Genomic DNA, 21937 nt, shown 5'->3' on the forward strand with positions numbered 1-21937 from the left:
TAAGTATTGTTGCAAACGGCGTTTAATGATTCTTAGTAATATTTTGCTTGGATGGGAAATCAGTGAGATGGTACGATAATTACTACACTTTGTAGTTGTTCCTTTTTTATGGATTGGTATGCACAATGATGGGCGCCATTCTCTGGGCCACTTTCCGCATCTCCAAATTTTATTACAAAGTTTCCACATTATGTAACATCCTTTGTCTCCCATGTTCTGAAGGAGCTCTCCCGTGATATCATCGCAGCCAGGGGATTTATTCTTCTTGAGGTGAGTTACAGCTTCTTCAATCTCGGACAGCAGAATTTCAGGTTCAGGGTTGTATGCGATGTTTTCGAGGGCCGAAGTGTGGCCTAGATTTACGTGTTCTTCCCTGTAGAGCTCTGAACAATAGTTTTTCCATGTTTCCAACACTCTGTCGATATCACTTATGATAATACCCTGTTTGTCCTCTATTGCATAGTTCTTGGGTTTAAATTTTCTCGCAAGAATTTTCACTTTCCGGAAGAGGTCTTTGGTTTCATTTCGATATCCGTGATTTTCTATTTCTTAACAGATTTCAGAGATGTATTCTTGTTTGTCTTTTCGGCATCTTCGTTGAATATCTCTGGAGAGACTGTTTGTATAGTCGAGTATTAAATGACCATATTTTAATCTTTTGAAATATGTATAAATGATGTATTGAAAAAAACCAATTTTAAAGTAAGCTATTTAGTTTTCTCTGAAAACGAAATTAGGCTTTTCCAAAATCATGATAAACACAATTTAAGCTTTTTGATTGGACGGTCGTTTTTAAAATGGGAATTTGGTGAGTCGATCATGAGAGAGGAGAAGTTAGTCATATTTTGGTCATCGGAAGGAAACAGTCGTTTTTCTCAAGATAGGGTGTGGTTCGTGAGTTTGGATACCGGCGTAACGAAAAGAAGTGAATAGTTTGAAGAAGGAGATAACAAGTAGATTAAAAGAGGTCCTTGTATCTACCGTGGGCATTTTATAAAGTATATGTGAAAGTATTCTTACGGCATCAAGTTGACAAAAGGAGGTCCTGGTGTCATAAATAAGTAGCGGAGTTTGGAGAAGTAAATCAGGTGTTTTTTGTGTAGTCTGCAGGAGGTTTTCAGAGACGTTCAGAAGGAGCCGAGGTGCCAAAGAGGGGAGATCACATCTTTGAGGAGACTGGACTTTTCTGGGTATGTTCCAACATACAACTCAAAAAGAAAATAAACTGTAAGTGTTTGTACAATTGAATTTTATATCTGTGAAGGATCGTTTCGACATCATGGTCATTAGCATTCAAATTTAAGAACTGAGGTTTTGTTAGGCTAATCAAAAGTTTAAAGTTTTGTGGTTTCTTTTTTTAAGTAAAGAAAATTTTAAGTAAAATTGGGTTTTCACGTAATATAAATGTATGTAGCTTTATAATCTTATTATCATAATAATTTGATTTATTTTCTTGTATGCTGATTGATAAGATAACGACAAAATTTAATAATTGTTTTATTCGTTCATATAAAATAAAGAAACGTAAATCTTTGTAATATAATATATTTGTATTATTATCCTTTCTTCTCTTCCCGATAAAAGACAACTAGAAAATCTTTTGAATCCATCGAACACAGGTAATATAAGAATTATTTTACTTTTGATAACAGATAAGCTATAATTTTTTTATTGGCTCAATAAACTAAGTTTGAACACAAAATAAACAATCATAACAAATGGCCCCCAACGTGTAAGGCGTAGAAAGTATTTCTAGTTAAAATTTAAACGGATAGAGAAAGAAAGCAGATTGATTGAAAATTTATTTGCCGATGGTTAAAGTTTATAATATTTGCTTTTATGACATTACATTTCAAATTTCTCTAGGTACAAATTTTTACATGATATAATTTATGATATTTGATTGATTTTTACAACTGACAAAAGTTTTAAAATTTTATTGCATTTATTTGAATTTATTGCATTTGGGATAAGAGGAAAAGTTTTCGTCTTTGCAAAATTAGTCGAATTTTATATTTGGCGGGGATATTATTGCACAAATTTCAAAGCTTCATATTTGGCGGGGATAAATAATCTAACTAACATGTCGACCACAAGGAGTCAAAGCAAAACGCAAGAAAGGAAAGAGGATAAGATAGAAGAGGAAACAATTATTGATGAAGGATCGGATAATGAAGGAAATGTTACAATAGTCGAGGAGAGAAAAGAACCATCAGGAATAGATAAAATATTACAACTAATGCAACTCCAGTCACAAAAAATGGATAAAAACCAACGGGAAATAAGACAAGCAATAGAACTAAATAACAGGAATATAGAGCAGCGTCTGGAAAACTATGAACAGGAAATTAAAGGATGTGTTGAGGGGATAAAGAAAGAACTGATACAACAGATAGAAGAAATAACCCTAAAGAATGCAAAACAAGAGACAGAGATTAAAGATATCCAAAATACAATGAAGGAGATACAAAATTGCCAGAAAAAGGAACTAGAGATGCAGAGAGAAGAAATAGAAACTAAAATGAAGGATATTAAGACTGTCCAGAAAAAGGAATTAGAACAGTTAGAAGAAAAATTTGAAATGGCGCTACAAGAAGACAGGAAAGAAGTAGAAAGAAGATTAAAGCAAAATGAAAAACAAATGGCAGAAATTGAACTAAGAGGAGTAGAGAGAAAAGAAGTTATCATCCATGGAACAAGCGAAGCAAAAATACAGTTTGGCGGGGACGTAAAAAAATTACACCCAGTAATTTTCATTAACAATTTAAAAAAGAAAGTACGACATATCGGTAATTTCGAAACAGCAAAGGAAACTATAAGGAACCATCTTAAAGATGAGGCAAGTGTATGGTTTGATAGCAAAGAAGAAGAATTACAAAATTGGCAAACATTTGAACAAAAATTTCTGAATTATTTCTGGGGAAAAATACAACAGATAGAGATAAACAAGGAATTACAAAATGGGAGATACCAGGATAGTATGGGTATATCAGAAAAAATATATGCCCTACAACTATACAACAATGCAAGACACTTACATTACAACTATTCGTCCGAACAGCTAGTGGAACTAATAGCCAGACATTTTGAAGATACCTTAGAAGATCACATAACTCTACAAAACTACAAAGATATTGACAGTTTATGTCAATTATTACAAATACGAGAAGCAAAATTAAGAGAAAGAAAAATGAGGAGAACGCAAGAAAATTATAGACAATGAGAAAATCAAGACTATAGAGATAGAGGACAAAACTTTAGGAGAGAGTACACAAGAAGAGAATTTGTCCCGAGGAGGGAAAACGAAAGTAGAGACAACGGAAGAGTAAATTATGAACAAAGAAATCGGCAATGGAACGAAAATAGATATCGAGAGAACCAGAATAGAAACAACAATCGCACATATCAGGAAAACCGAAATAATAATAGAACGAATGAACCGGAAAATCGCGGAAACCGATACGGGTCCGAGAGACCAAGAGAAAATAGAAGAGCGGTCAACAACACACACATAGAGGAATGTGAGGATGAGAGACAAAGCGACAGAAGTAGAAGCGAACAAGAACAGCAAGCGTCTTTTCACGAAGGCGCTCACTAAAGACAAAGAAACAAACAGGAATTTTTTGTCACCCGAAGGAATTTATTAAATTGGCAGAAAATAAGGACAAAATAAGTGGAGCAAATCTGAAATTTGTAGATGGTTTTATCAACGAGACACCGATTAAAATTATGATTGATACTAGATCGGAAATTACACTGATCAACAGAAAACCAATAGAGGAAGTTAATTTAACGAATTTGATTTACAAAATTCCCAAGGTAAATTTAGTGGGCGCAAATAAACGGACTTTGGCAACGATAAATGAAGGAATACGAATAAAAGTACGATTGGATAAGAAATTTTATGCACTACAATGTGTTGTGATGCCAAACATGTTGCATGATATGATCGTAGGAGTGGATGAATTGGCAGAAAAACATGTGGTGATAGATTTCAAAAATAACACGATGAAAATCACAGAGGAAAAAGAAGAAGAACAGGACAGTAAGGAAATGGAAAAGGAAAATGAGAAACAAAAAAATGATTTAGACAAAGAACAAACGGTGGAAATGAATTTGGCAATGAAACAAGGACAGAGAAGAAAGAGGAGATTGGCAAAAGAAAGTGAAAAGTGGGTTTCCTCAAAAGAAGAGATGAGCCCAGAAGACGAAAAAGAAGAAAGATTACCAAAAGAAGACGAAAAAGGTACAATTGAAACAGTGGTATTTGAAGAAGTATGCGAAATGGAGGAGGCAGAATACAAAATAAATATGTGTAAAGAAATTGAGGAAAAAGAAAGAAAATTGATATGTGGAGAAGAAAAAGAAAAGGAATTGCGTGTAATATTGAGAAAGTATGAAGATTTAATAAATGAAGAAAACAGAGTAGCCAAAGAGTATGAACATTCATTTGAGGTTAAAGACTTAGGAAACTTTCAATCGAAGACGTACCCGATCCCATATAAATATCGACAACAGGTGAAAGAAGAAATTAAAAAAATGTTGGAAGACTATTCTTTATTGTTTTTGCATAGAGAAAAATCCCTAAATAATTCAGTAATTTTTATCATATGCAAAGGCGGGGAGTTGTTATGTTTCTTCTTTCCCAAACAAAGAAAAATAAGTAAAAATATCCATCGGAATAAAATTTTAAGAAATCATTATAAACAAAAATGTATATATTAATTTAAGATAAGATTTAGTGTAGATAAGAATAGAAATTTGTTTGGCAAACGACCTGTTTCCGTTGCAAACAAAATTATCAAAAAACCTTTGTTTAGAATTAGAAGACATTTTACCTGCAAGTTAATAATCTTTTCATTGTTTGTATAGTCGAGTATTAAATGACCATATTTTAATCTTTTGAAATATGTATAAATGATGTATTGAAAAAAACCAATTTTAAAGTAAGCTATTTAGTTTTCTCTGAAAACGAAATTAGGCTTTTCCAAAATCATGATAAACACAATTTAAGCTTTTTGATTGGACGGTCGTTTTTAAAATGGGAATTTGGTGAGTCGATCATGAGAGAGGAGAAGTTAGTCATATTTTGGTCATCGAAAGGAAACAGTCGTTTTTCTCAAGATAGGGTGTGGTTCGTGAGTTTGGATACCGGCGTAACGAAAAGAAGTGAATAGTTTGAAGAAGGAGATAACAAGTAGATTAAAAGAGGTCCTTGTATCTACCGTGGGCATTTTATAAAGTATATGTGAAAGTATTCTTACGGCATCAAGTTGACAAAAGGAGGTCCTGGTGTCATAAATAAGTAGCGGAGTTTGGAGAAGTAAATCAGGTGTTTTTTGTGTAGTCTGCAGGAGGTTTGCAGAGACGTTCAGAAGGAGCCGAGGTGCCAAAGAGGGGAGATCACATCTTTGAGGAGACTGGACTTTTCTGGGTATGTTCCAACATACAACTCAAAAAGAAAATAAACTGTAAGTGTTTGTACAATTGAATTTTATATCTGTGAAGGATCGTTTCGACATCATGGTCATTAGCATTCAAATTTAAGAACTGAGGTTTTGTTAGGCTAATCAAAAGTTTAAAGTTTTGTGGTTTCTTTTTTTAAGTAAAGAAAATTTTAAGTAAAATTGGGTTTTCACGTAATATAAATGTATGTAGCTTTATAATCTTATTATCATAATAATTTGATTTATTTTCTTGTATGCTGATTGATAAGATAACGACAAAATTTAATAATTGTTTTATTCGTTCATATAAAATAAAGAAACGTAAATCTTTGTAATATAATATATTTGTATTATTATCCTTTCTTCTCTTCCCGATAAAAGACAACTAGAAAATCTTTTGAATCCATCGAACACAGGTAATATAAGAATTATTTTACTTTTGATAACAGATAAGCTATAATTTTTTTATTGGCTCAATAAACTAAGTTTGAACACAAAATAAACAATCATAACAAAATATATATATATATATATATATATATATATATATATATATATATATATATATTTATATATATATAATAATAATAATAATATAAAACAAAATATTGTTACTTATGTTTTTATTGAAACTGAGAAACGTTGAATACATCTTTTATAAACATATACAATTATTGGCTTATTTAATTGATAATACAGATAAAAATTTCAGTACTTTAGTAAAAGTATTTAAAAAAATTGGAAGTAAAAGTACTACATATATACCTATATTAATCTTAAATTATATAGTTGTTACAAACATACAATGTAATATTATTGTTCTTCCACCTCAAAATCTAACTCGCCCGAGAACCCCTCAATATCATCTATAATGTCAGTACTTTTTAAACTTTTATAAAATGGTGGTCTTTTGGAATCAAGTAAAACATTGACTTAAGGTCTTGCAATTTTTTTTTGCTGATGGGCTTTTCTTGAGGCCACAACATAGATAGTTTGTCAGAAAAGAACTTTTGGTTGGTACCGTTGTCTACTCTCATTGCTGGACCTTTAGACCATTCCTTTCTTTCTTTTTAATATCAATTTCAAAAAACTTCTCTTGTTTAAGATCACTTTTGACAAATATTTTAAAAGGCTCTGATTTTTGTGCTTGAATAATTTTAAACTGCAACCAGTTTACTCGTTCACCTTTAGTGCTCTTTTTACGATTTATTACAAATTCCTCTAATTTTTTACTAGAAACAAAATCTTCCTTCATCATTCGTTCCGCAATAAATTTATTTTTCTTCCTGCAGCTTTTAATGACTTCAATATAATCATTAGGAATATACAGCCTTTGCTGTAGTTTAAGGCTTGATTCTACATCAGAAAAATCAGCATAATTTTTTAAAAAGCTGTGTCCAGGAACCAAGAAATGTTGAGTAATATCTTCCAACGTTGGATGATCCTCTAAAATTGTCTTTAGTAGTAAAGCAATTTTTATATTCCTATTTTGTCCGCCACAGGAGTCGGACCACGAATTGACATGTTTGGTTCCTTGTGGTACTCTTTCAAGGATGTGTTTCCTCAAACATGAACCTATTTCTTGGGCTCCTCGTCCAGCATCTCCTTCTACCCAAGTGTAACAATAACCTTTGTTCTTTGAATCATGAATTCTAGTTATAGAACCATAACTGTCTTTTGTAGAAAACTATATTAGTTGGCACTCTGAGTAGAGGCAGAGTTTTCTCCAAATCGAATGATATACACTCAGTGTTTTTACCATTTTTTGCTAACTCAAACTGCTTGTTCATTAGCTCTCTTGCATATTTTGCCATATCTAAATGATTATTATGTTTTTCTTCGGCCTGAATTTGTTGTTCATTCGAGGTAGAACTCTTTTCAATAATAAGACGGTCACATACATTACATGTGTCTTTTTTTAACTGTTTTCTTTTTAAATTAAATTTATCGTAAAATATTTGTTTGTATGGCGCCATAGATACTGGCTTCTCGTGTTCTTCAGAGTATAATTTAAACATCAATGGGAGGGTGGTGTCGGGATTTAGATATTCTGCTGTTGTTGTGGACCTGCAGTAATGAGAAACATATCTAGGAAATTTAGAAATATGATTGAAAATTTCTTCGATTTTAGCATCATTTAATTTGTTGTGACCTCCAGCATTTCCTTGGCCATCTATCACAGAACCTTATTTTTTTTGTTTAGTGCTACATTTATCGAGCAGCTGAATATCTGTAAAGTTTGCATGAATAGCTGTTTGCAAACTTTTTGGTTCATTAGGTAGTATTCTCTAGTACTTGTCTTCTTGTCAGAGCCCTTTACTCGTTTTCTTTTAATTTGCACTTCTTTAATCATTGTTTAAAGTAAGAGGCACCTACCCTCGTATAAGCCAGCTTTATAAAAATTATTAAATAATATTTGCCTTTCTTCTGTAGACAGATTTTGGTTGCATTTCAACCTACAGGAGCAAATGTAGTCTCAAAACTCTTTTGCATATTTAGTATTGCCTTTTGTAGTTATGTAATCTTGGTTTGTGTTTACCTTTTTTTTCTTTATAGATCTAGTTTGATCCAGGTACTTCCTTTTTCTTCCTTTTTTGGGACGTGCTGTTATATTATTTTCTAGTCTATCATGATCTTCCTCTTCCTGGGTTTGATTTATTGGTGTATCCACAAACTCTGAAAGGGAGTTTGTTTGAATTTCTTTGAGAGGTTGAACATTTTGTAGCGTTATTAGATTACACTCACTACTAACTGAATCATTAACATTGTCCTTAATAGCTAAATTATAATCACTTAAAACAAAATCGTCCGAATTTATTAACTGTCTCAATTCAAAGTCATCTACATCAATAATAGTTGAATCCTCAAAATGGTTATCAACGTTGCTAGTACTCGGGGATTCCTGACCATTTACATTAATAATAAGTGATTCACTCACCTGAGTGTCTTTTTCATTATTAATATGCAGCTCCTAAAAAAAATAGTGTCACGTTTTTCCGAATTATTTTAAATTAGCTATTATGTATAATAGTTTTAGATGTAAAAGCCATTATGAAAAATAAAAACCGCACATAATCACTTTTATAAAAACTTAACCTACACATTTTTACAGAAATTAGTATAAGGATTAAATCAGTTACTTACCTCTGCAGCATTTATTGACTGTTGTGCTAGAAGTGGCATCTTCTGTCCTCTTGATATATCATTCATTATAATAATTAAAAATAACCACAAATCTCTTTATAATAATAACCACAAAAACTTCACACAGAAGTTATTACATATGTCTCAGTATAAGTTTCCGTATTCTGTGGGTTGTTATTTTGCAATTAAAGACCAAGCGACCACTTTGGTCTACGAATGCCAAACGTTGTGGTTCTTAGTCTACGATTGCTTTATATAAAGTCGTTTGATCTACGATTGCAAAATTCAAAATGGTAGATAGGTCTATTGGCGCTTAGGTTTTTCAACGATAGAAGGAATCTCCTTAGCCGAATTGATGTGGAATTTTTTCTACACGAAGTTTGAACCTTTGATCACAAGAAGGCATCGATATCTCCATATATTAAATTGTGGCTCTTAGTCTACCATTGTGGTTCTTAGTCTACGATTGCTTTATATAAAGTCGTTTGATCTACGATTGCAAAATTCAAAATGGTAGATAGGTCTATTGGCGCTTAGGTTTTTCAACGATAGAAGGAATCTCCTTAGCCGAATTGATGTGGAATTTTTTCTACACGAAGTTTGAACCTTTGATCACAAGAAGGCATCGATATCTCCATATATTAAATTGTGGCTCTTAGTCTACCATTGCATAACGCGATCTAACTGTCTTGTCTCGTTCTTGAAACAAAGCACTCTGTAGAAAGAGGTAGCGTGACATCGCAAAGTAGCACCTTTCCGCTGTTTTTTTTTTCTTATACATTTGCTATTACTCAATGAGTAGATACCGCGTTTTCGGAAAAAATAAAGGTTGACACGGCGGTTTTAATTATCAAATAAAAAAAAATGAGTTTGTGTACTTGTCACGTTATTTAAGCAAAGAGGCGATATGAATCATGGACTTGCCGTTAAATAAATTATAGTCCCACGTGCATTGGATCATAATATGATATTGAATGTGCTTTGTAATCAAAATATAATGTATAAACACTTTTACGTGCGAAATATTTCGGTAGATAGTTTAATTTGAAGTTGATACAGTGTAAAAAAAAAACTCAAAATGTCAAAGGGATTAGCTGAGCAAGAGCTGTTACGATTACTAGAAGAATCAAATGAAGATAAAATCAGTAGTGAAAGTAGCTTGGTCTTGGACAAATATTTTTCGCGGCAATCTGATCAACAAGACAGTTCGACCGACAGTGAAGCAGCAAATGTTGAATTGACTAGAAAAGCAAATTTACAATACGTTGAAGAGGATCTAGATGCTCCAGATACTAGTGCAAACATTCGTACTTCACAAGTAGCTCAGCCCAAAGAAACAAGACCAGCTAAATGGCGTCAGTTTACGAAACTTACACAAGAAGAACGCATATTGCAGCAGGAAACATTGTAGTCATCTAATGTATTTTCGACAGGAAGGTAAAATTTTTCTGGAAATTCTGAAATGACTTTTTAATTGATAAAATGATAATTCGTACAAGTAATTATGCCTGAATTTTGCAAAAGATGCGAACGAGCAATAGAATTCGAATGACTAGATGGAAAGGACGTTGACAGAGAAGAACTTAAAAACTTCTTTGGTGATATCTTACTAAAATAGAAAACTAGTGGAAATTAAATATGCTGTATAATTTTCCCCTTTATCGTAGCATAAACATGTCATATATTAGATTTATTTCCATTCTTAGATGTTGACATTCTACTGAAATTCAACCAAACAGTGATAGCAAAATTAAAAAGATTGATCCACTTTTGAAGAATATTCTAGATACGTTTCATAATTTACACATCCCTGGTGAAATTCTTATGCTGGACGAATCTATGGTGAAATTTCATGGAAGGCTTCAGATAAAAACATACAATCCGTCAAAAGCGAGCAGGTATGGTCTCAAGGTTTATAAATTATGCACTGTCAACAGCTACACATGGTCATATGAACTTTATTCAGGTGCGTCAACTTAAATAGAAACTCTTGATAAACCCACAACAATTGTTATTAAATTAAGTGAACCTCTATTGAACGAAGGGCGCCTCGTTATTGCAGATAACTATTATAATAGTGTATCATTTGCAAGTTATTTGAAGGATCACAAAACAGATTTATGTGGAACTTAAAGAAAAAATAGAGTGGATTTACCACTACGTGTAACAAAATACAAGTTACAGAAAGGAGAGGTAATCGAAAGACAAAAAGATGACACTATTGAAATGACTTGATAAACGAGATGTCTGGATAATTAGCACATGTCGTGGAGAAGTTGTGGTGGAAACTACTACAAAAACAATGTTGAGACAACAGAAGTTGTAAGTGCCAAAAGATTAAACTGCAAGTGCCAAAAGTTCTTTTTTGCCCTTTCTTGATTTTAGTTAGTGAGGAGAGATACATTTTTTTAATTTTCATTTATATTTTTTATTTATTGCTATTTAATTATTTTATAAGTGATTTCTAAGAGTTATTAAATCAATTTGATAAACTTGCTCTAAATATTGGTGACAGTGAAAATATAAATTTCTCTGAAAATATGGCTACCTCAAACTCAAGTATTAACTGTGATTTCCTTAAATTAGTTGAAACGCCGAAGCTTTTCCGTTACATCGGCTTTTGCGTTCCATCCGAAATCGGATGGAACTGTCCTCTTAGGATGATATAAAAAGGGCATTAAAACAATGTTTCGCAGACAGACGTGATCTGGACTGCTTAATGCAGGAATTAACGAGGACAAAACCGTTTAAAAACAAATCCCTTCATGACTTTGAAACACGAATCCAGCTTCTTAAAAGCAACGTGACCCAAAGAATAAGCAATGTAACAAATCACAGCAGACTGATAAGTTGTGCCAAATTAACCATTGTGATAAAACTGCCCTTAATATTTTTATTGCAGGTTGTACAGCTACTCTTAGAAACAATATGCATTTGAAAAAACCAAGTTCTCTTGTAGATGCTATAGCATATGTAGATGCATTTTATAATTTTGAACGTTTATATGGACAATCCATTAATAGTTTTCCAAGAAATAACTATAATTTTAAATCCCAAAATTTGTGTTATTGATCAAACAATCAAACCCGGTCGCATAATGAATATGTAAATATAAATCCTAACTTCAATCGTCAGTATCAAACAAATCCGTCCTACATGAATCAAAATCAAAATGGCCTCAATTTTAACCAAAATACGGGTTATCAAAATCCCAATTTATTTAACTCTGGACCCACATTTCCTAGTCAACCAATTAACGTAAGATGACAACCCCAACCATCTCAAAATCTTCCCACAAATTCTTAAGCTGTTAGATCACAAAGGAATGTGTTTAGACCTAATCGAATCCCTAGTAATTGATTACTTAGGCCCCAACCAATGTCAGTAACAACCAGAAATATAGTTGATTCAAATGCCCGACCAAATTCAAATAGATTTAATAATAAGAATAAATTTCTTTACTAATAACGGTCAAAACTCAGAGTTGATAGTTAAAGAATTATACTCAAATAATTATCAAAATGGAAATCATGAACTAAAATAAAGGGATGAAGAATATCTTGAAAATTTCTCTCATGAAGTACAATAAAATGGACCTAAGATAGACCAAAATTTTCAGATACTTGCCTCGAAAGAGAAACAGTTAACATGGAAATAAATTTTAATAATCCTTTACCGTAGATAGAAATATAAAATCTAAAATTAAAGTTGTTGGTCGACACAGGTAGCGATAGGTCCCAACTACGACAAACGATTATAGAAACATATTTTCCAAACTGCATCTACAAGTCAACTATTGACATAACTACTGCACTTACTAACTACCAACGTAACCAAAACTATTAATTACCAAGCCGAAATAACGGCATTTCCAAAATTTAAAAGTGATCATTACATAAATTATATCTTGTATGATTTACACGATTATTTTGATGGAATCTTAGGATTACAAGACATGATGAGAATGAACTTGAATATAGATTTTACTAATAAGGTATTACTTAATAACAATATAGTAATACCAATTGAATTTAGAGGAGCTATGTACATTAAATTTAAACGTATTATAAACCCCCAAGAAAAATTGCTTTATTCTCTTCCTGTAACCATCGCTATAACCCCAATATGTAACCTTATCCTGTAACCCCAATAAAAGTGAGTATTATTTATAATTTTGTATTAATATTTATTAATAACATTAATAAATATTGATATTATTCAATAATAATATTTATTTCAGGCTCCCTTGCCAGAATCTGTTAATGGTCTTCTTGAGATAATGCACAACGGACACAGAAATCAAAAATATTCACCAGGACTTCGATCTTTTTCTCTTACTCTAAATTTCTACTCAACAAGGGCATATAAGTTTGTGAGAAAAACATTTACTAACTCACTACCTCATCCTACAACATTGTCGAAATGGTATGCATCAATAAATGGTGCTCCAGTATTTACACAGGAGGCATTAACCACAATAAGAGCAAAAGTTATTGAGGCTATAAAACAAAATAAAACTATAGTTTGTAACCTGGTATTTGATGAAATGTCGATTTGAAGTCAAGTTGAATGGACAGGGAAAAAATTTTGTGGCTTTGTGGATATTGGTACTTGTTTTGATAGCCACTTCCATAGATACTTCCACAGGTAAAGGAAGTGCTTGTATTTATGCTAGCTACCTTAAATAGTTCGTGGAAGATACCTGTAGGATATTTTTTGTTAGCTGGTATTGGTGGAACTGAAAAAGCTGCATTAGTCCGGAAATGGTACATGATACTGGAGTACTAGTTACCCCCATAACATTCGACGGGGCTCCAACTAATTTAAAAAAGGCAACGGAATTAGAGCTGATTTTAGAATCTCTTCTAAGAAAACTTACTTTAGTCATCCAGTTACAAAAGAAACTGTTTTTATATTTCTAGATCTATGCCATAAGATCAAATTAGTTCATAACTGCTTAGGATCCCACAAAATATTAGAAGATCCTTATAAGAATCAAATTAATTGATCTTATATCAACAAGCTGGCCAGTTTCCAGTATAACCAAGGCTGCGACAAAATTGCGAAAGCGTCACATCATGTGGACACAGGAGAAAATGAAAGTTAAAATTGCTGCTCAAACTTTAAGTAAAAGCAGTGGCTGATGCACTATTATATCTTTGTAAAGATTTAAATTTATCTGAATTTAGAGGTGCCGAGGCAACTGCTAAATTCATTCATTATTTTAACGGTGTATTCGATTTATTTAATTCAATTTATAGATTTGCTAATATTTATACAAAAAAACCTTTAACTCCTAAAACAAAAGAACAGTTTCAGTCTTATCAGAACAGCTAATGAGTAAGCACGTTAAATTCTTATTATTTGTTTATCTGTTTTTGCAAAGATTAAAAACGCGTTTTGTGAATGTGTTTACACAAAATATGCATACAAAATATTAATATCCATACCATGTCATCGTCATCTACGTCAACTCAACCCATTTTTGTACCAGACCAACAACTAAACAACTCTACAACTAAACAACTCTACAACCTAAAAGTTGCTCTTCCGTAACCAGACAACCAACAACTAGAGTTTTTCCGTCAAGAAATCAAGCAATCGTATTTGATGCAGTAGACAACACTAAAATTGAAGATTACCTTCACAGTTAAAGCCTAATAATTCGACCAATCAATATTATTTTCCGCTCAAGACTATCCAACAACAGAATATGCATTTACTTAGCAAATGAAAAATTGGTCGAAGATTTTATTACCAACCACGGAAAAATTAACATTAATCAACAACTCTTTCAAGCACGTCCACTAATCACCCACAGCCAACGACTAGTACTTTCTAACGTCTCCGTCCATTCCACACTTAATCTTAGAATCTGAACTGCAAGCACTTGGTGTCAAACTTTTGTCACCCCTATCGTTTTTACGGATAGGGACTTCAAGTTCTAAATCCCAGCATATATTAAGCTTTAGGCGGCAAACCTACATATTCCCTTTAACCAACCATACCTTACCCGATTCTTTTGTTACTACTTATGAAGAGACATCATATAAAATATACTTATCTTTAGATAACCAGACTTGCCAAATATGCAAAAACACCCAGAACTTAGCAAAAGACTGTCCAGCAAAGGTATCTGTATCAGGCGACACAACTTCTATACCTCACCATACAGAAGCAGTCAGAACCCTATTGAAAATAGTAACAATCAGGTGACTAAAGAAGTAACTAGTGCCATCCAACAAAAGCAAACCCAACTGAACGAACAAACTGTGCAACATGAAACACCAAGTACAAAACTCCTAACTAATCAAATAGAAACAGATTCAGAACCACAAAAACGCACAGTTTCTGAGCGTTCTACACCGTCCCCAACTCCTTTATCAGAACACATCTTTGGATATACCAATGAAATTTCTGAAGTCACAGATCTACTGACAAAAATATACCCTAAACTAAATGACAGAAAAATTAAAAGTAGATGCACACGAATAAAAAATAAAATTCTTCGACAAATTGATCCAAACTTCCATATCGACGCAGACAGCGATACCTCTATAGACACATACTAACATAATAATAACATTCAGCAGTTTAATTCAATGAAATCTAAATGGGTATTACACTCATTTAAAAATGTTGCAAATACTAATCTCAAAATACAGACCAATGATTCTATGTTTACAAGAAACTAATTTTAAAAGCAACACTGTACATAAACTAAAAAACTTAATTGTTTCTTTAAAAATTGACAACATGCTAAAATAGCCAGCGGAGAAGTAGCAATATACATAAAGAACGACATTAATAGTATAGAAATCCATTAGAAACAAACCTCGCAGCAATTTCAGTCAGAATCAAAGACGTAACTACCTTTTCCGTATGCAACATATACATTCCCCCCAACCAAGAACTTAACCATAACGAAATACCGGATCCCTTAGATCAAATACCTAGTCCACGACTAATTGTCGGAGACTTTAACGCACATAAACCTTTATGGGGTTCAAAAAAATTAACGAGTCTCAGTAGAAAAATAGAATCCCTTCTGGAAAAATTCAACCTAAATCTACTCAATGATGGACAAGACACCCGTTTTGACATAAGAACGGGTGAAGGTTCTGCTATTGACTTATCTATATGTGAACCATCAATAACTCATATGCTTTCATGGGATGTATTACTGAAGCCAAATGATAGTGATCACTATCCTATTATAATTCATAACGAAGAATCATCTATAGCTATACCAGAAGTAAAATTGAACTTAAAAATGCGGTTTGGAAGAAATTTCAAAACCATTTCCAATACAACTTGCATCAACAAAACAACTGCATTCAAAACAGTAATGTGAATGAAGAAGTAGATTTTATTACAAAACTTAGATTCAGCAGATAAAAATATTGGGAAAATTAACTTCGTCAGTAAATTCCATCCAGTTCCTTGGTGGAACCAAGAATGCAAACAAGCAGTAGAACAATCCAAAAAAGCGTTTAATAAATTGACGAATAAACGACAGAAAAATGAACAAAACTCTTTAGAATTCAAACGAATACGAGCTATAGCCAGATTATCAAAAAAGCAAAGCGCGAATTTTGGATAACATACGTTTCAACAATTGATAGTTCTACTCCAATGACAACTGTATGGAAAAAAGTAAAAAGAATATCTGGTACAAAATCACACAAGTCGATAAATCTGTTAGAGCAAAATAATGTAATATATAAACCTCAAAAAAAATATCAAATATACTGGCATTAGGTTATGAAAAAAATTATAGCGATGCAAACTATTCACCAAATTTCTTAAAGAACAAAAGAAACGAGGAAAAATATACCATAGACTATGAAAATCAAAATAACGGAGAAATAAACTTTCCAATATCATTTTCAGGTATATTCTGGACGTGACTACGAAACTTCTTTTTCGCTGTATTAATCCCGTCAGATCTCCTTTTTCTATTTTTCAATAGAAGGGAATCAACAAGTAATATTCTAAATGTCTTAAGATCCATACTATTTTCTTCGTCCTTCAGTAAACTATTATCTCTGAGATATAATAGCCAAGCGTTGTTGCCAGATATATCGAGTATTGGGGAAAGAATTGAAAGGTACAACCTGTGACTTTTAAAAGATGTTCGATAAAGTGCAACTAGCATATCTGCCAAATCAGCGACACCTATATGTGCATTGCAATGCTTGATAATTGATGGACAGGGTATTTTAATTTTCTTTTTAGCTTCTTTAGAGAATCTTTTAATAGTAGACATAGGATAAGCACTTACATACGAGCTGCACACATGAACGGCCTTGTTATCAAACCACTTTACAATGCAAGTTCTTTTTTTCGTTATCCACTTACTGCTGAAATGATCCATTTGAAAACAACAACCTTGTAGACGATCTGCTCTCAATGTCCAAACTAGAGGACCAGAAAAAATTATCAAAATAAACCATGCAACATGCAGGGTTTTTATTGTTTGGCAGAGAGTTAATACTGTCTTGGCACCCAAACCAAAAGTTTCCTCGTCATCAGTGAAATATCTATCTTTGAATGTATCATCCCGTCCATAAGGTAAAAAATCGTATACTATTTGAGATACACCGCATCTGACGAATAATTTAAAACCCCATTTCTTAGGCTTTTTTGGAATACATTGCCTTCTACAACCGGCTTTTGTACTCTTGTAGGGACCATCGTCTCATCTACAGACATTTTCTTTTCTTCTTCTATTTTCAGACAGTTTTTTCTGACCATTTTCATAAACGGAATAATTTTGTAGTATCTGTCAATATTTATTTCTTGATTGTTAGTCAAATGTAAGTTTCTTCTTAGCTGTTGGTACCGTTTCAACTGCATAATATTTGCTATTTTGCCATATCTCAAGTTTCGACTCCAGTAGTCCGTATAAGCTGGCATTTGTGTTATGCCCATAAGTAATTCGATGGCAATAAAAACTTTAATTTCATTCACGTTTGTTTCTAATGACACCTGGTTTAACTGTAGACAGTACCTATTGGTTTCTGTTGTTAACATTTCTAAAATATCTTTATCCATACATTTACCAAAATATTCTTACGAAGTGGCAATTTTTCCCGGCATTGTAAAATTCTCAGAAAGCGTCTCTACTGGATAATCAAAGCTGTCTTCGGAACAAAGGTTGTGTGTTTTTATTTTTTTCGGTCGTGTACTCTTATTAGGTTTCTTGCTTCTGTCTGGGCTTCTTTGTTTAGATGTTAAGTTCAATGAAACGTTGCTGTGGTATTTACTTACATTCGCTACTTCTTTTGAGGCATGTGTTTCTTCTTCGTTAACTGACTGTATTCCTTCTTCTTCTTCGTTAACTGACTGTATTCCTTCTTCTTCTTCGATAACTGCATTTATTTCTTCACTGTGTAACTGGAGATCAGATAAGACATTTTCTTTGGTTGTCTGAGTTTATATTAAAATAAATATGCAAAACAATAACATATAAACAGGGTCACTCTCTTCTCGTCTAGGGGCACATCGTCATTTTTTTAAGGACATACAACACTAGTTATTAACTAATACATAATTATTTACATGGTTTTACCATCTTTTGAAAACATAACTAAGGAATCATACACTGTTCTCGAGTCTAGTGATAATAAGTACTGAAGGTTCCAATGGGCTAATATATTGTGTTTATGTAAATTATTTAATAATCTAGATGAAATTATAGTATTTCTAGGGCAACTGAAAAATATATGTTCTAGGTTTCCTTCTTCTGTGTAAAATTCACATTGATCATTATCTAAAACCTTAAGTTTAAATAAATGTTTGAGGTAACAAACATGTCCAAATCTCAGTCTAATGATCGTGGTAACATATGTTTTAAGTACATTAAGAAACTTATACCAAGGAGTCTTAGGAATATCTGTTTGAAGAGAAGTGTATCTATTTGGGCTAACAATGGAATATTCCTTCCATATATTATCCCACCTTTGGTATAATCTTAATTTTAAGGAAGCCAGAAAGTCGCAAGCCGTGATTTTATACGAAGTTTCTCTACCAGACAAAATACTTTCTCTTGCTAATTGGTCTACATGTTCATTATTTTTCAAACCTATATGTGCCCTAATCCAAACAAAGAGTACATTTTTGCCCCTTGTTACTAACTTTTGTTATCCTTAATTTTGTAAATATAAGGGCAACTGTACGTATTTGGCAATCCCGGTTTCCCAATAGAGAACAAAACTGATAAAGAATCAAGAAGAAGAAGAAGAATAAAGATAGATAGGTGGTTTATTGGTAATAAATGAATACAAAAGTACTTTTTACAAGTCAAAGGAAATAAAATATATGTCAATATACAGTTCATCCGTTTTCCACATGAGTTGTGGGTACACGCGGACGGTGGGTGTGGCGGTGTCGTCACAGCAATCCCGAGTTTTATCATTGGTTAGAAATTAAATGCTCACGTTTGTCAATTTTAACAGTGACGAACCGACTTACTGTGTTTCTTAGTTACGTTTCGTATTTTCGTATATTAATAGCGTTATACTTCGTATATTGAAACTGTGTGGATAAATATTGTTTATAGTGTTGTTAATTTAAACTGTGTGGATAAATTTGTTTATAGTGTTAATTTAGACTTAAAAACTGTGCTATTGTACCTGTGTGTTCATTCTATTTTCGGCTTAATTCTGCAAGTAAGTATGCTTTTGTTCATTTATTTTAATAACTATAAGTTTACTATTTTATTTGGGAATAAAGCCATAATTTAAGTTGAAAATTAAATTTATTTGACGTGTCCATTTCCACTTCGGAAATCATTATTATTATTCAAATTAGATATTGTTCAAAACACATTCTTTAGATTATTTCTATAGAATAGTATATTGAGGATTTCAAAACTGTAAATTTGTTTATAATTTAGGATTATAATGGTCAGTTGGATAAAGGTATTTTTTTATCTTATCATTAATCTTGAATAGTCGATAAGTATAAGTATGAGTAATCATTTATTGTAATTACGTGAGGATGTTAAACCTATTTAAGTGGTGTAAGTCATGTTGTGTGGTTTATGAAAAATAGAAGGTTTTGTTAGAATCTTTATAATAAATTACACAACAGAATATTAGCTATTTTTTTGTTGTACATTGTAGGAAGATATCTTTGTCTAAATGGGATAATCATTGAAAATCATGTATGTAGTTCTTTTGTTGTATTTTATAAGGTTAAAGTAAATTGAAATTTAAAAAATTGAAAAACATTAGGCACAAATTTCATGTTTTACTCAAATAACTACACTAATACAACCATAAAGTAATTTCTTTGCAGTAAAATATTTCAGTCATGTTCAATATCAACTAAATCTTGTGTTTCTGTTGTTTCAACAAGTTCCTGAAAGTAAACATGGTTGATAGGTGGAATGTTTGAAAGCAAATCTAACATGTCTCTCTTCTTTTCCTTAGCCACAAGTCTTGGCACAGGGTATAAATTTTTCAGATCAATTTGTCTGAATGAAAGTGGCCTTCCTAGTTTTGCTGACTTTAGACATAGAGCAGAAAATGTCTGTTATTAAAAACAGCTCTTCATTCATTAGTTTAATTGTTATTGCCATCTATGAAAGTATAAATAAAGTTAGAAGGTATACCACTTTTCCTTTTAAGAGATCTGTATCTCTTAAAAGGAAAATCTCACAAGATTATAAAGCAAGACTTTGGCTTTTGGCGAGAACACCCTAACGTATCAGTGGAAAAACTAAATCCCTAATAACCTTTCCTGTTATTTACAGTTTCATAATGTCTGATACGGATTCTGCAAATGATCTTGCTATTCCTTTGAGTCCTTCCAGAAAAAGAACAAAGAAAAATCATTTAAGTTTGGAAATGAAAGAAGTAATTTTAAATGTCTATAAGAACGAAGTAATAAAACATCCAACAACACCATTAAGAGACATAAAAAAAATAGTAGGAAATAAGGTTGGTGTATGTGGTACCAGCGTCTTTAATGTAATTAAGGAGTATAAAACTACTAACAAACTGCGCCAAAAACAAATAAAAACCGCAAGAGCAAACTGGACAATGTTGACGAATTTACCAGGAATGCTATAAGGAGGATCTGAATATAGTGATCCAGATCTGCCAAATTTCAAACGTACATCGTTTCACCTACTATTAAAAAAATTAAAATTTCAATTACAAAGGCGTGGCAGAAACAGCATGCTAACAGAGAGAGACGACATTAGGATATGGAGGAGGGAATTTTTGAAAAAAATTAGGCAGTTGAGGAACGAAAAGAGGAAAATATATTATTTGGACGAGACTTGGGTTAATGCAGGTCATACTCGTTCAAAAGTATGGTGTGACACTTCAGTGGTTTCATCAAGACAAGCGTTTTTGGAAGGACTGTCTGTGGGTCTCAAAAATCCTTCAGGTATTGATATGTTAAGTACTTCAATACAGTTATAATAAGTTATTTTTTTCAGGAAAAGGTAAACGTCTTATTGTGTGTGGCATTGGAAGTGAAGACGGATTTGTGCCTGGAACGTTGTGGACGTTTGAATCAAAAAAAGTGGGGACTATCACGAGGAAATGTACGGACGGTCATTTGAAGAATGGTTTCAAAAAACGTTACTGACTTTGGAGGATAAAGCCGTTATTGTTCTAGATAATGCCCCCTATCATTCAAGGAAAGTCGAACGAGTTCCCACGACAGCTTCAAAAAAGGCTGAAATTATAGACTGGTAGCGTTCTAAAAATATTTCCTTCGAAGATTCGCTTCTTAAAGTACAATTACTAGCAATTGTCAAGGAACATAAGAAACGTTATGACCAGTATATAGTTGACGAAATGGCTAAACGCCAAAATAAAATTGTTTTGCGACTGCCTCCATATCATTGCGAGTTAAATCCCATAGAACTCGTATGGGCGGATATAAAAAATTTCGTTGCAGCCAAAAACACTACTTACAAGTTTCCAGATTTAAAAAATTTATTTAACGAGGCTGTAGCGAACACTCCAAACTCCACAAAAATGGCAAAAATGCGTTCAACATGTATTAAAGGTAGAACCAAAAATGTGGGAATTAGATAATATAATAGAACTCCAACAGGAATCTATTATAATAAACCTTGATGATGATAGTAGTACTGATAGTCTTTCAGAATAGAATTTATGTACAAGTAAACGTGCATTCGCATTTTTATTTTCTTCTTTTATAACATGTTAAATACATTTCAATAGTTTACAACAAATTTATTATGCTATTTTTAATTTTAACTATATTTTCGTTGAAACGTTTTAAGACCGTTTTTGGTTCATAACGAATGTATTAGGTTATTTTCAACCGTAATTCTTAGCTAGTAGATGTTACTTGAT

The sequence above is a fragment of the Diabrotica undecimpunctata genome, chromosome 9, assembly GCF_040954645.1.
Source record: "Diabrotica undecimpunctata isolate CICGRU chromosome 9, icDiaUnde3, whole genome shotgun sequence".
Taxonomy (NCBI): Eukaryota; Metazoa; Arthropoda; class Insecta; order Coleoptera; family Chrysomelidae; genus Diabrotica; species Diabrotica undecimpunctata.